Source organism: Hypanus sabinus, chromosome 7, assembly GCF_030144855.1.
Source record: "Hypanus sabinus isolate sHypSab1 chromosome 7, sHypSab1.hap1, whole genome shotgun sequence".
Taxonomy (NCBI): domain Eukaryota; kingdom Metazoa; phylum Chordata; class Chondrichthyes; order Myliobatiformes; family Dasyatidae; genus Hypanus; species Hypanus sabinus.
This window is the reverse complement of record NC_082712.1, coordinates 111,024,614-111,041,142: the sequence shown is the minus strand read 5'-3', so window position 1 is coordinate 111,041,142 and position 16,529 is coordinate 111,024,614. Positions and strand designations below refer to the sequence as shown.

Sequence of the window (16,529 nt, the reverse complement as noted above, 5' to 3'; positions counted from 1 at the left end):
CCATGGGAGAAAGGGAAGGAGGAGGGGGAACCTGGTAGGAGAGGACAGGCCATGGGAGAAAGGGAAGGAGGAGGGGGAACCTGGTAGGAGAGGACAGAAGGCCATGGGAGAAAGGGAAGGAGGAGGGGGAACCTGGTAGGAGAGGACAGAAGGCCATGGGAGAAAGGGAAGGAGGAGGGGGAACCTGGTAGGAGAGGACAGAAGGCCATGGGAGAAAGGGAAGGAGGAGGGGGAACCTGGTAGGAGAGGACAGGCCATGGGAGAAAGGGAAGGGGGAGGTGCACCAGAGGGAGATGATGAGTAGGTAAGGAGATAAGGTGAAAGAGGAAAATGGGAATGAGGAATGGTGAAGGATAAGTGGGGGGCAAGCAGTTACCAGAAGTTTGAGAAATCGATGTCAATGCCATCAGGTTGGAGGCTACCCAGACGGAATACATGGTGTTGGTCCTCCAACCTGAGCGTGGGCCCATCGTGGCAGTTGAGAAAGCCGTGAATTGACATATCGTAATAGGTATAGGAAGTAGAATTGAAACAGGGAGATTCCTATTTTCCTGACGGATGGATTGTAGGGCTCAGCAAAGTGGATTCACTAATATGCAGGAGGCCACACCAGCAGCTCTGCACACTATGGACGACCACGACGGACTCACAGGTGAAGTGTCACCTCACCTGGAAGGACTGTTTGGGGCCCTGAATGGTGGTGAGGGAGGAGGTGTAGGGGCAGGTGTAGCTCTTGTTCCACTTGCACAATGGGTTGAGGTAGAACAAGTTAGAACAACAATGCAGAATAAAAGTGTAACAGTGACAGAGAAAGTGTAGTTCAGGTGAACAGTGAACTGCAAGATCATAACGAGGTAGAGAGTCCATCTTATCGTACTGGGACCATTTAAAAGTCTAATTACAGCAGGGTAGAAATCTCTGAACAAGGAGTAACTGTGAGAAGAAGAGATTTCTTCACTCAGAGCACTGTAGGGGCTCAACTGTTGTGTCTGCGTAAAGAGGTTAATAGATTTCTGGATAATAAGGAAATCCAGGGGTAAGGGTGCTGAGAGAGACAATCAGCTGTGGGCTGTTGAGAGATTGAACCAGGATGGGCAACCCTTGCTCCTGGCTGTGCCTTCTGAATTTCCCCCTATCTAGTTGGGATCTATTGTTGTTGAATTCTTCTGTGAACTGCCCTAAGGCATTAGTCACTTTAAAAGGACTGTGTACATAGTTATTAAGGAGGGTGGGAGCTGTCCACAGCAAGGTTTATTCTGAGTGATATAAAATGTGTTTCTAATCTATCAATCTCAATTTCTGTCAGTCTGGAACTTTCCATCTACCTCTACCTCTCTGTCTCTCCTTCCTCCCAGCTTCATTTTTCTCATTATTGTTCACCTGCCCTTACATTTTTCTCCATCTCTCTTTGCCACTTTCTATCTCCCTGGTGCCTCTTTCTATTTGTTTCTATTCTCCACCCCCTCCTTTGATTTCTCAGTCCCGCCCTCCGTCCTCTATCTCATTCAGGCTCCATGCCCCCAGTGTAGTTTGTACATTAGTTAAACTATTGAGATGCAAACAAAGGACATCATTGTGATTTCTTGAAGAAGCAATCTACACACTGATGGTTTTGTTCCTGTGGTGAGCAGCAGGGATGTCTCCTGTAAAGGCAGTGTTTGTTTGACTCTCCAATACTGCAGGGAAACAGCAGAGCAAGGAGGTGCTGGGGGGTTTGAGCACACAACTTCAATGGGGTTTTAGTAACCAACAAACAAGTGTTTCTTCACAGGCTGCCCTACCCTGTTCACTGTCAGCCACGTCTAGTTTTGAGCCTCTGTGAGCTGCGGAGGATAAGAAGAGGAAGTAATTTGTCCTCCACCACCTGATTAGGGTTTACCTGCTCTGCAGATTCCAGCTCCCAATGCCCTTTCTAACAAAAGTCCTGATCACTGTCTGGGAGTCTTGGAGGTGGGCCTGAGGAAGAAATGTTCTCATCCCCAGGCTCCTTGTAATGTGGATCATGCTGTCATTATAATATGTCAATGTCAGTGGCTCCTCTCCAGCTCCGATAGCAAGTTCACCCCTTCCACTGTTCATGGTTCCCTACCAGAGAAAACTGCTTCACAGTGTGAGCAACACACACACAAAATGCTGGAGTCACTCAGCAGGTCAGCAGCCTCTGTGGAGTGAAATGGACAGTTAACATTTCAGGTGGTCCTGATGACCCAAAACACTGACTGATGTTTCTGTGGATGCTGCCTGAGCTGCTGAGATCCTGCAGATTTCATGTGTGTCGCTCAGGATTTCCAGCAACTGCAGAATCAGTTGTGTCTGTTACCTTGAGCACCTTGTCAAATCCACCCCCCTCCACCTCACTCGCTCTGGCGAATAGAAAGCAAATTCCTGCAATGTATCCTGCTAATATAAATAACTCTATAAAACCCAAGACTTTCTTGGAAAACAATGTAACTCCAAAGCAGCAGACAAGACTAGTCGTGTCGTTACACAACGAAGCCTCTCGTACAGGTGAACACAGCTGTCCAGTGGTTAGCACGGATCCAAAGACCCTGTTCGATCCTAACCTTACCAGCTGACTGCATGGAGTTTGCAGCCTCCCTGTAACAACGCTGGTTTCTCCCCACTTCCTAAAGACGTGTGTGCTGGCAGGTTAACGGGGCACAGTAAGCTACAAATAGTGCAGAACGGATGGAAATGCGAGGCAAATAGTTAAACGGGAAATTAATGTGGGGTGCGAATACTCCGAGAGCTAGAGATGGCCAAATGGCTTCCCTCTATTTCATAAGGAAGTATGAAATGGTTGTCTTCTCATTTCTGCTGAGCTTTCAACAAATCGACACCATCCCTTCCTACAGACTCAGCATTCCATCCTGACTCTATCATAGACCACGCATTCTCCATCCACACATTCCTCAGCTGAGTTCTGTTCTGCTTGCTCTTTGCAGAGAGAAGTTCCTTTCTTTGGTGTCGGTGCATGCTCAGTAGCTACTCTTGGAAGCAGGTCCCCCCCTAAGTAGAGTAGTTTTGTATCTGGCCAAGCACTTCCCACCTCCTCCCCACTGCTTCACATGGAATTGAATTTCCAGCTAAAATGGACACTGGGGAATCTGTGAACTGAATTGACTTTATTACTCACATCCTTCACAAACATGAGGAGTAAAAATCTTTACGTTTCCATCTCAATGTGCAAATTATAGTAATTTGTCGTAAATACAGTAAGATAAACAACACAACACTCAACATAACATAGAAATACAATTATATCAGCATGAGTTCATCAGTCTGCTGGCCTGGTGGAAGGAGCCGTCGGAGCCTGTTGGTTCTGGCTTTTATGCTGCGGTACCGTTTCCTGGATGGTAACAGCTGGAAGAGTTTGTGGGTTGGGTTGATGAAAATGGGTGGGGAATAGGTCCCTGATACTGTACTTAGCAAAGGAAAACGAACCCAACAGATGCACTCATAAGTAAAAACAACATTAAAATGCAACAGATTCTTTCCCCCTTACATCAGGCATGTTTATTCAGTGATTACAGCACTGCCTTATTAAATAATTCATGATTCACACTATTTACGGTGTCAATTACACCACAGTCACCTCTATCCAGAACGTACTCGTGTTCCTGTAGATCCACCAGTCCTGGAGACCCCTCGGTAATGTGGATACTGTACTGCGTATTCTTTCTCCAGGGACAGACAGGCACGGCTATGATCCCAGAAGGGGCAGGCCTGCCGCTAAACCAAAGAATGGGCACTTTGGCCAGGTACGGGAACAAACAGCCCAGATCTCCTGACCCACCTACATCCTCCTCGCTCTGCACTAGGTGACCAAAGATCAGGAGCAGGCAGCTAGTGCAACCAGAATCTCAGAACCAGCTCTTACATACACCCAGATAGAGGGTGATCTCCCGCACTCACCACTGATTCAATCCAACAGCAGCAATGGCAGAGCCCGTAAAGTGACTCAAAAAGCTGCTACAGCTCTGTACAGAACTTTCCGCTCAGATCCCCAGGGTAAAGGGGGAACCGGTCACAGATCCCCAGGGTAAAAGGGGATTATGGTCACAGATCCCCAGGGTAAAGGGGGAACCAGTCACAGATCCCCAGGGTAAAGGGGGATTACTGTCACAGATCCGCAGGGTAAAGGGGGAACCGGTCGCAGATCCCCAGGGTAAAGAGGGATTAGTATCACAGATCCCCAGGGTAAAGGGGGAACCGGTCGCAGATCCCCAGGGGAAAGGGGGAACCAGTCACAGATCCCCAGGGGAAAGGGGGATTACTGTCACAGATCCCCAGGGTAAAGGGGGAACCGATCACAGATCCCCAGGGTAAAGAGGGATTACATTCACAGATCCCCAGGATAAAGGGGGATTAGTGTCACAGATCCCCAGGGGAAAGGGGGAACCAGTCACAGATCCCCAGGGTAAAGAGGGATTACTGTCACAGATCCCCAGGGGAAAGGGGGAACCAGTCACAGATCCCCAGGGTAAAGGGGGATTACTGTCACAGATCTCCAGGGTAAAGGGGGAACCGGTCGCAGATCCCCAGGGTAAAGAGGGATTAGTATCACAGATCCCCAGGGTAAAGGGGGAACCGGTCGCAGATCCCCAGGGGAAAGGGGGAACCAGTCACAGATCCCCAGGGGAAAGGGGGATTACTGTCACAGATCCCCAGGGTAAAGGGGGAACCGATCACAGATCCCCAGGGTAAAGAGGGATTACATTCACAGATCCCCAGGATAAAGGGGGATTAGTGTCACAGATCCCCAGGGGAAAGGGGGAACCAGTCACAGATCCCCAGGGTAAAGAGGGATTACTGTCACAGATCCCCAGGGGAAAGGGGGAACCAGTCACAGATCCCCAGGGTAAAGAGGGATTACTGTCACAGATCCCCAGGGTAAAGGGGGATTACTGTCACAGATCCCCAGGGTAAAGGGGGAACCGGTCGCAGATCCCCAGGGTAAAGAGGGATTAGTATCACAGATCCCCAGGGTAAAGGGGGAACCGGTCGCAGATCCCCAGGGGAAAGGGGGAACCAGTCACAGATCCCCAGGGGAAAGGGGGATTACTGTCACAGATCCCCAGGGTAAAGGGGGAACCGATCACAGATCCCCAGGGTAAAGAGGGATTACATTCACAGATCCCCAGGATAAAGGGGGATTAGTGTCACAGATCCCCAGGGGAAAGGGGGAACCAGTCACAGATCCCCAGGGTAAAGAGGGATTACTGTCACAGATCCCCAGGGTAAAGGGGGATTACTGTCACAGATCCCCAGGGTAAAGAGGGATTACTGTCACAGATCCCCAGGGTAAAGAGGGATTAGTATCACAGATCCCCAGGGTAAAGGGGTAACCGGTCACAGATCCCAATTAAACTTCCCACTCTTCACAGCTTTGTTTTATTGAAAGGAGGACTCGGGATATTTCAATTTTTGATCTTTATACAGTGTAATTTAGTTTTGTCTGATTGCAAGCTGCAGGGTTGCGTTGACTGTTCAAGACAATGTTTCTCAGAAGGGTAGGATCAAAATTTCAGACTAGAAACCCAAATTGTATAAAATACCACGGTGAACGTGTTTATTTCTTACCATCTGACAGCTGCGCATATTTCTGAATGTTACTCGCCCCGTGACGCTACTGTCCAAGGTTTCCATTGGCAGCTTGTGTATACTGTAATAGGTTGAAAGGCCAAACAACAGTTTGCTAGTCTTCTTGAAGAGACTCAGCCGAAAACGTTGTTTATTCCCTTCCACAGATACTGCCTGACTTGCCAAGTTCTTTCGGCATTGTGTGTTTGTTGCCCTGGATTTTCAGCACTGACAGAATGTATCTTTCTTTGTTGGTGGGGGTTTTTATCGGTGATATTGATTGAATTTGGGTTGGCATTTTCATAATTTTACCGTAACTGCTTCCAAAAAAAAAACCTCAAGCCCTGTTTATAATGTACTGACAGCAGTTCCAAGAGGGGCAAGTCGGAGCCAGGTACACGGCCCCTCTCGCACTCAGCCGGCACAGCAGCTGCTGAAGATGGGCCCTCTGGGGAAGGACTGGAACCCAAAGCCCTCCGGCCCCTGTACACTCGGGTCGGGACACATTGTTCAAAGAGTGGAAGTGATGTTGTGTACGCAGAATGTAACAACGTGATAACACTATGTACAGACCGGACAACATTTCGAGAGTCCTGTGCTATTCTGTATGTCTTGTAGATAACTTGAAGGAATAGAGTTTATCCACAATCTGTAAGGCTGCCGGGTGGTGACCAAGACCCGAATGGCGATTCACATCCTCGCCCCATGTTCTTTCTCCACCACTTTACTACTTCTCCCCAGCGTGCCCCTCCCCACAGGGGCGAGCGAGCCGGATCGGCGCCGTGGGCCGGGTTCAGCGATGGGCCAGCCCCGGAGCGGCCGGTCCCTCCCCTCCCCTCCCCGCCCCGCCCCGCTGCGCTCGGCTCCGGGGGCTGGGCTTCCTCGTCTCCTTTGTCAGCCGCCTCGCTTTCCAGCCAGTCAGTTTCGCTGCGGCCCGGGACCGGACGAAGAACTCGGGTAAGCGCCGTGGGGAGCTGGGCTGGGGCGGGGCGGGTTGCCGGTCGGCCCCCGCCGGCGATCGGAACTTTGGCTCAGCGACGCCAAACTCCGGGCTCCCATCTGTTGCTGCGCTGCGTGCGGTTTTGTTTTGTCGGCTCTGGCGCTGGGATCGTTTCCTGCAATGCCTGGCATTCGGGATCCTCCGTGCATGTATTAAACAAGCCGGTGTATTGGTGTGTGTGACCCTGGGGAGATCTGCTCCCTGACCAGTGTGTGTGTGACCCCGGGGAGATCTGCTCCCTGACCAGTGTGTGTGTGACCCTGGGGAGATCTACTCCCTGACCAGTGTGTGTGTGTGATCCTGGGGAGATCTACTCCCCGACCAGTGTGTGTGTGACCCCGGGGAGATCTGCTCCCTGACCAGTGTGTGTGTGACCCCGGGGAGATCTACTCCCCGACCAGTGTGTGTGTGACCCCGGGGAGATCTGCTCCCTGACCAGTGTGTGTGTGTGACCCTGGGGAGATCTGCTCCCTGACCAGTGTGTGTGTGTGACCCTGGGGAGATCTACTCCCCGACCAGTGTGTGTGACCCTGGGGAGATCTGCTCCCTGACCAGTGTGTGTGTGACCCCGGGGAGATCTGCTCCCTGACCAGTGTGTGTGTGACCCCGGGGAGATCTGCTCCCTGACCAGTGTGTGTGTGTGACCCTGGGGAGATCTACTCCCCGACCAGTGTGTGTGACCCCGGGGAGATCTACTCCCCGACCAGTGTGTGTGACCCCGGGGAGATCTGCTCCCTGACCAGTGTGTGTGTGACCCTGGGGAGATCTGCTCCATGGCCAGTGTGTGTGACCCTGGGGAGATCTGCTCCCTGACCAGTGTGTGTGTGACCCCGGGGAGATCTGCTCCCTGACCAGTGTGTGTGTGTGACCCTGGGGAGATCTACTCCCCGACCAGTGTGTGTGACCCCGGGGAGATCTACTCCCCGACCAGTGTGTGTGACCCCGGGGAGATCTGCTCCCTGACCAGTGTGTGTGTGACCCTGGGGAGATCTGCTCCATGGCCAGTGTGTGTGACCCTGGGGAGATCTGCTCCATGCCAGTGTGTGATCCTGGGGAGATCTACTCCCCGATCAGTTTGTGTGTGACCCTGGGGAAATCTACTCCCCGACCAGTGTGTGTGTGACCCTGGGGAGATCTGCTCCATGGCCAGTGTGTGTGACCCTGGGGAGATCTACTCCCCGACCAGTGTGTGTGATCCTGGGGAGATCTGCTCCATGGCCAGTGTGTGTGACCCTGGGGAGTTCACATTCTGTCAGAGTGTTGCTCTGGGTTGTTCTGGACAAAGCCCGGTGAGACTGGGGGTGGGGAGAATGTGGGCCTTTCACAACTCACTCTTCCCTAGTCACGGTACAGATGGCTGAAGGTCTGCCGCTGATCTTCTGACCCAACCATCCCAGGGTGATCCTGTGCTGTTTCCTCACCCACAACGTTGAGGGAGGCCATTTGGCCCATCAGGTCAACACGGGCTCTCTTTACCTGGTTTCTTCCACACCCCTGAGCCTCTTTCACTTACTCAGCAGCTTCTGATGGGCAATTACCCTCAACCAGATTTATGTTGAGGCCCATCCACAGCTTCGTAGTACCAGCAGATCCCATTGGGTGGTGCGTCAGTGGAGATGCTGGTGTAGAGGGGATGCCATGCTACATCTCATGCCTTGTTGCAAGACTGAAAGAGTGCATGTTGTCCCATTACCATCGGTACAGTCATTGTTCTGTTGTTCCTGTGTAGGTTTAAGTGCCCCCTCATCTGATGGGAATTACAGCAAGCACTGAGGGCCCATTAAACATTGTTATGTTTTTCCCAGGGAGAATTTGTGTCCTCTTCCACACTTGCCTCCGTCCACAACCACCAGGGCCTACTGGAGGTTGTCGGTATGGAAAGGTGTGTTTAGGGTTTGTTTGGTCTGTCCTGTGTCTCAGCTTTGAACATGTTGCCAGGAGTATTGTGAAAGCAGGCACAGTTGGGGCATGTGATAGACAGTGAGATATGCAGGGAGTCAAGAGGTATACGTATAAATGTCCAATACTAGAGAACATTCATTTGAAGTCAGAGGGGGGAAACGTGAAAGGGAAGTTCTTGCACCAAGTGGTGGGTGTTTCGAATGTGTTGCTAGGGATAGTGCTGGAGACAGGTACAATGGATGTGTTTAAGAAGCTCTTAGAGAGGCACTTCGGAGAAATGAAGGGGTATGGACCAGGGGCTTGGTGTGATTGGATTAATTAGTTTGATGCACTGTTACGTTCTGAAGGGCCTGTCTTGTTCCTGTCCGGAACGAGGTTTAATTTGGCATCATAGTTGGTGCAGACATTATGATCTGAAAGGCCACTTCCTGTACTGTACTGTTCAAACACAGTAAGGCATCGCGTTCTATTTTAGTTCAGATTTCAGTTTCTGGTGAAGAACTTCAGTGAGTGTAGTTTAATCTCTGACCTGTGAAGCAATATCTTGCTGCTTCTCACAAAGTGATTTGGAATCCGCTCAGTACAATGGACCGGCCGGCGTTATGTCAGCTGCTCTGCAACGGAAAAAAACTTGCCTGAGTCAACCCCTCAAGCCTGCTCCACCTCTCAATAAGATCATGACTGATCTTTCGTAAAGGTGAAATCTAAATTCCTGTCTATCCTGGGTAAATTTTACAGCCATTGCTCATCAAGAAACTATGTTGGTCCACTTTAAAGAGTACACAGGGGGATGGTTTCCTCTACCCTTTGAGGGAAATAAAAACACCTCACCTCAGTGGTGAATAGGAAACACCTTATTTTTAACAGTTTTGTCTAGTTTTAGATAAAGTCACAGCACAGAAACAGGCCTTTTGCCCACGCTGTCCACAGCAGCCATCAAGAACCTGTCCCAGTTGCCAGCACTCGGTCTATAGCCTTGTATTCCTTGATTCAAATGTTCAGATACATGTTGAATCACCTGAGGGTATCACAGACACAATAAATTCTGCAGATGCTGGAAATGCAAAATAACTCTCACAAAATGCTGGAGGGACTCAACAGGTCAGGCAGTGTCCATGGGAAAGAGTTTCAGGCCGAGAGCCTTCGTCAGGACTGGAGGAAAATGATGAGAACTCAGAGGAAGAAGGTGGGGGTGGGGGTGGAAGTACAAGGTGGCAGGCGATGGGTGAAGGTGGGAGGGGTGAAGTAGAGAGCTGGGAAAAGAGTTACAGAGCTGGAGAAGGAGGAGTCTGATAGGGGAGGACAGAACACCATGGATGAAAGAAAAGGGGGAAGAGCACCAGAGGGAGGTGATGGGTGGGGAAGGAGATAAGTGAGAGAGGGAAATAGTGAAGGGGGGGGGCATTACCAGAAGTTTGAGAAATCCATGTTCATGCCATCAGGATGGAGGCTACCCAAATGGAATACAAGGTGTTGCTTCTCCAACCTGAGTGTGGACCATGGTGAAAATAGAGGAAACTATAGGCTAGAGCAGGCATGGGCAAACTACGGCCCGTGGGCCATATGCGGCCCGTTAAGCTTTTTAATCCGGCCCGCAGAACTTGATGAAATTATATTAATAAACCTTGTTAACGTTTTTTCCCCGCAATTCTGGCGTTTTCCCAATAGATGACGCACTCTATATACATTGACCTTTGTTGAGGTGCAGCGTATTACTCCACATTTGCGCTTTACTTTGTGACCTTGTGGCGACCCATTTCCTGGCACATCCGAACCGGCTCACAATTAGCCAGCGTTCCGGCTAAGGGAGGTAGCCTGCGGGGATTTGCGAGCACAGAGCTCCGCATACTAGCGCGCTCTCACTGTTCTGTCATTGTGCGGGTTGTCGTTGAGTTTTGGCACAGGGGTCAATTGAATAAGAAGGAGCAGGACAAGTAGACCTGCATCTCCTACCGTTTTTGAAATAAAGACAGGCAGGAGGAGAGTGATGATGATAATATCTTGAAGGATAACAGAATTTTCAGTGCTTTAAAATAATAACTGTTACTATTAAAAAAAAGCTGTATTTTATTCATTTAATTTTCAGTGTTTTAAAAGTCATTTCAATAAATAGCTAAATACCATGGGACTTCAAAGACAGATATTTTGTTGTAATGCATTTGTTCATTTTCAATTGAAATTAAAGCACATGCTTTCTACATATCCCATGATATTTTATTTTCTCTTATGAGGTGTATTACCAAAACACTCCGTCCATCTGCTCCTGGTCCAGCCCCCCTGTCAAATTTTAGAACCCTTTGTGGCCCTCAAGTCAAAAAGTTTGCCCACCCCTGGGCTGGCCCATGGGAATGGGAAGTGGAATTAAAATGGGTGGCCACTGGGAGATCCTGCTTTTTCTGCGGCAGGACCATGGGTACTCGGCGAAGCGGTCTCCCAATCTACGACATGTCTCACCGATATGCAGGAGGTCAGACTACAGTAGATTATTCCAAGAGACTCACAGCTCCCCTCCCTCTCCCCACTTCCGTCTGTCACCTAATCTCCTCATCAGCCCATCACCTCCCTCTGGTGCTCCTCACCATCTGTAATCTTTTCCCCATGGCTTTCTGTCCTCTCCTATCAGACTCCCCTTCTCCAGACCAATCAACTTCCCAACTCTTTACTTCACCGCTCCCCCTCCCGGTTTCACCCATCGCCTCGTGTTTCTTCCCCCCCTCCCCTGCCCCCACCTGCTAGTCCTGACTTCTCATCTTTTCTTCTGCAGTCCTGGTGAAGGGTCTCAGCTCGAAACATCGACTGCACTCTTTTCCGTCAATGCTGCCTGCCCAGCTGAGTTCCTCCAGCACTTTGTGTGTGTTCCTTGGATTTCCAGCAACTCCAGAATTTCTCTTGCTTACAGTGAAATACTGTTCATACAGAACAAATCGTTAGACAGTGCATTGAGGCAGAACAAGATAAAATAATTACGATGCAGAATAAAATGTAAAACTGTCTTAACAGAAGAAATGAGTGGATCTGTAGGGAGCAGTATGTAACGAGCCATCACGTTCCAGTGCTCTGTAACACAAAAACACTTGAGAGAATGTAGAGAAAATTTACAACGATGTCACCGGGTCCGGAGGACCTGAGTGAGACTGAAAAATTGAATTGGTTAGGACTGTATTTTTAGAATGTAGAAGATTGAGAGGAGTTTTAATAGAGGTATGCAAAATGATGAGGGTTATAGAGAGGGTAAATGCAAGCAGGCTTTTTCCACTGAGGTTGGTTGGGACTACACATAGGTCATGGGTTAAGGGTGAAAGGTGAGGAGTTTAAGGAGAATGCAGAGGGTTGTGAGAGTGGAATGAGCTGCTAACACAAACTCTATTTCGACGTTTAAGAGAAGTTTGGATAGGTACACGAATGGTATGGATACAGAGGGCGATGGGAGGAGGTAGTTTAAATGGTTTCAGCATGGACTAGACGTGTGGAAGGGCTTGTTTCTGTGCTGTACTTCTCTATGATTCTATCCATGCCCCCCCACCCCAGGAAACACACATTCCACATTCACCCAGTCAACATCTTTAAAATCCTTTTTGTTTCGATCAAGCCCTCTCTCACTCGGCCTGGCCCAGCCTGGCCTGGCCATCCCCAGGTTTGCAGGCCTGGGAGGCACTCGTTCTGTGTGTGGATCGATGTTAGTGTTACCTTCCGACAGGGGTGTCTGGCTGTCTGATGCATAGGGTGTGGGGAAACCAGAACTCTCCTTCTGACTGTCTAATGCAGCCACTGAGCCGATAATCACCTGTCTGTGGAGATGGAGCATTCAGACTGCGACTCGGGGAGTGTAGGGAGTCAACTGGAATCTCTGGAGTTGCCCTTTTCTTGCCAAGTCCTGTTTAAGTGGATGTAAACAGCCAAAAGCAAGACTGGCACAGCAAATCTGTGCTGCATAACTTTCTGCTGGCACGCTTCGCCACCCCTCCCTGATCTCCCCTCACAGCAGCAGCACGATATATCAACTCTACAGGAGTTCTGTGAGACCATCTCTCACTCGCTGGTGTCTGCTGTAAGTTTCTCTCCCACACTTCCTCCAGCAGATAGTTTCTTGGCCAGAGGCCCTGCCGTGCAGTGATTGGGTGACTCGTATCTTCCAGAGGTATATCTTCCTGCTGCTCCTTGCTAAGTGAAGTTTAGAATAATCCAGCATGGAAACAGGCCGTTCGGTCCAACTAGTCTGTTGTGACCTTCCATTTTAACCCCGTCATGCATCGCCACCCATGCCTGGTGCTCATCCGATCCTTGCTTCCATCACTGTCCAGTCCAGCAGATAGTCATCATTCTCTGAGTGAAAGGGGTCCCTCTCTGAACTCCTTCCCCCTTATCCTACATCCTTGTCCTCTCTCTCTCCAGCAATCTTCTATTTCTGTACACTTCAGTCATATCCTGTCTTAACCAGCTTCTCTCCAGACTCAGCCTATCTGATCTTTCCTCATAACAGAAACACTGCACCCTGGAGAACACACCGGTGAACCTCCTCGATCCCCCTTCCAGTGCTTTCGCATCCCTCCTACACCTTGGTGTCCAGATGATAGACTATCTGACATAAGGTCAGAGAATCTTTGTGGTGGAGTTAGAAACTGAAAGGGTTAAAATGCAAATTATATAGAGGCCTCCAAATAGTAGTCAAGATGTCGGGTTGAGATTGCAAAGGTGCTGGAAAGGGCATGTAAGGATAATGTCATAATTGTAATGGGGGATTTCAATATGCAAGGGGATTGGGAAAATCAGATTGGAGTTGGATCACAAGAGAGTGAGTTTGTTGAATGCCTACAAGTTGGCTTTTTAGAGCTGCTTGTGCTTGAGCCTTCTCAGCAAAAGACTACCTTAGATTGGGTGCTGTGTAATAACCCAGATCTTATTAGGGAGCTTAAGGTAAAAGAGCCCTCAGGAGGCAGTGATCATAATATGATTGGACTCGTACTGAAATTTGAGAGAGAGAAATACAAGTCAGGTGTATCAGTATCGCAATGGAATAAAGGAATTACAGAGGCATGAGAGAGGAGCTTGCCCAGGTGGATTGGAGGGGGATGCTAGTGGGGATGATGGCAGGGCGTAAGATTCTGGGAGTAGTTCACAAGGCGCAGGGTAGATGTGTCCCTCAGAAGAAGTTCTCAAATGGTTGGTGTAGGCAACTGTAGTTGACAAGGGAAGTTAAGGACTGCATAAGAGCCAAGGAAAGGGCATAAAATGTAGCAAAAATTAGTGTGAATTTGGATGTTTGGGAAGTTTTTAAAATCCAACAAAAGGCAGCTAAAAAACCAAGAGGAGTGAAAAGATGAAATATGAGGGCAGACTAGCCAATAATATAAAGCAGGGTACCAAAAGTTTTTTCAGTTACGTACAGAGTGAAAGGAAGGTGAGAGTAGATATTGGACCACTGGATATGATGCTGGGGGACAAAATTGGCAGACAAATTTATTAAGTTCTTTGCATCAGTCTTCACTGGAAGACACGGGCAGTGTGTCAGAAGCCCGTGAGTGTCAGGGAGCAGGAGTGAGTGCCATTGCTATTACAAAGGAAAAAGAGTGAGGTCTTAAGGTGGATAAGACTGCATACCAGAGTTCTGAGAGAAGTTGCTGAAGAGATAACGGACTCATTGGTCATGATCTTTCAAGAATCACCTGATTCTAGCATGGTTCCAAAGGTATGGAAGATTGCAAATGTCACTCCACTGTATAAGAACAGAGGAAGGAAATTATAGGCTATTTAGCCTCACCTCAGTGGTTGGGAAAGTGTTGGAGTCTATTATTAAGGATGAGGATTTGGGGTGCTTGGAGACTAATGATAAAATATGTCAAAGTCAGCACGGTTTCTGCAAAGGGAAATTTTGCCCAACAAATCTGTTAGAGTTCTTTGAGGAAGTAACAAGCAGGGTGGACAAAGGAGAGGCAGTGGATGTCAGTTACTTGGATTTTCAGAAGGCGTTTGCTAAGGTGCCACACACGAGGCTGCTTAACAAGATAAAATCCTATGGCGTTGCATGAAAGATACTGGCAAGGATAGCAGAATGTCTGACAGGCAGGAGACAGTGAGTGGGAATAAAAGGAGCCCTTTTCTGGTTGGTTACCAGTGACTAGTGGTGTTCCTCAGGGTCAATATTGGGACTGCTGCTTTTCACATTGCTTTGTCAGTGATGTGGATAATGGAATTGATGGCTTTGTGGCAAAGTTTGCAGATGATACGAAGACAGATGGAGGGGTAGGTCGTGCTGAGGAAGCAATGTGATTGGAGCAGGACTTAGACAAATGGGCAAAATAGTGGCAGATGGAATACGATATTGGGAAATGTATGATAATGCATTTTGATAAAAGGAACAACAGTGTGGACTGTTATCTAAATGGGAAGAAAGTTCAAACGTCAGAGGTGCAGAGGGACTTAGGAGTCCTCGTGCAATACTCCCCGAGTGTTAATTCACAGGTTGAATCTGTGATAAAGAAGGCAAATGCAATGTTGGCATTTATTTCAAGGGGAATAGAATATAAAAGCAAGGAGATAATGCTGAGCTTTAATAAGACACTGATCAGGCCGCACTTGGAGAATTGCCAACAGTTTTGGGCCCCATATCTCAGAAAGGATGTGTTGTCATTGGAGAGATTCCAGAGGAGGTTCACAAGAATGATTCTGGGAATGAAGGAGTTAACATATGAGGAGTCTTTGATAGCTTTGGGCCTGTACTCACTGGAATTTAGAAGAATGCGGAGGGATCTTAATGAAACCTACCGAATGTTGAAAGGACTTGATAGGGTGGATGTGGAGAGGATGTTTCCTGTGGTGGGGTATCCAGAACTGGAGGGCACAGCCTCAAAAATTGAGGGGTGACCCTTTAGAACAGAGATCAGGAGGAATTACTTTTAGCCAGAGAGTAGTGAATCAGTGGAATGCTCCGCCACAGTCTGCGGTGGAGGCCAAGTCCATGGGTATATTTAAAGTGAAAATTGATAGTTTCCTGATCGATCAGGGCATCAAAGGATATGATGAGAAGGAAGGTGTATGAGGTTGAGTGGGAACCGGGATTAGCCATGATGGGATGGTGGAAAAGACGATGAGCTGAATGGCCTAATTCTGCTCCTATGTCTTGTGCTCTTATCTTGTGGGGAGTCACCTCCTCCCAGTGTTAGTCAGGGGTGTGGTCCTTTAATATGCCTGTACGCATCCAGTCTTACTGCAGCCCACCATTCTGGCCAGTCTCTTCGTACTGGAGGAATGCTTGGAGTGGGGGTAGGTGCAGGAAGCTGGTACACAGATTGCTGCTCGCGGGTAAGCGAAGTGGCAGCATGGCCCAGCTGTACGGGTTACCCTCAACACCTGTTCCAGCCCACTGCCCCATCCCTTGACCCTGACGCCACATCGTAATGGTACTGTGCTGTCACCGTGCTGCCTGTAACAGTACCATTTTCACGTGCACTCCAGACCTTCAGTGCTCTCTCCTTCCATTTCCCGCCTGGCAGTAATGGAATGGCAGGTCTAGCCTTCAGCTGCAGTGCTATTGGTGACAGTGTCATGGGCTGATGGCTGTAGTAATGACACAGTGGGTCCAGTCTGTCTCGCCCGGTGTAGGACTTCTCAGTGACAGCGTGGTGTCAGTAATAGCAGGGGCCTTGCTGAGTCCTGCTACCCATTGAAATGGGCCTGCTTGGGTAGGGCAGCCCAGTCGCACAGCTGATACATCTTGGGTTTGATCCAAGCCTCTGGTGCAGTGTCTCTGACTCCTCCTCAATTCCCAAAGGTGTGCAGGTCGGTAGGTTCGCTGGTCCCTGTGATTGCCCCGAGTGTATGAGCGAATAGAAGAATGTGGGGAGAATAAAATGAAATTGGTGTGTGTGTGTGTGTGTGTGTGTGTGTGGGGTCAGCACGGACTGAGTGGGCCAAATGTTCACCCCCGACTCTCTGACAGCATTCCTCATCGTTAGCTCAGTTGTCCACTGAAAACTGCACCAAACGAGTGGCCAAGTAAGAGGGACAGAGAGGTCTGAGCGAGACGGTAAGGGATGGGTGGGATTGC

General features: G+C 49.1%; 1 protein-coding gene across 1 annotated transcript in view; it reads left to right on the top strand.

Moving 5' to 3' along the window:
• The first annotated feature begins 6,400 nt into the window (after window positions 1–6,400).
• The window catches only part of LOC132397103 (CD151 antigen-like), a 59,189-nt gene continuing 49,060 nt past the window's right edge, over window positions 6,401–16,529 (top strand). Inside the window, exon 1 of the mRNA XM_059975400.1 lies at window positions 6,401–6,540. The gene's annotated coding sequence lies outside the window, so the exon portion shown is untranslated. The remainder of the gene's footprint in view (window positions 6,541–16,529) is intronic.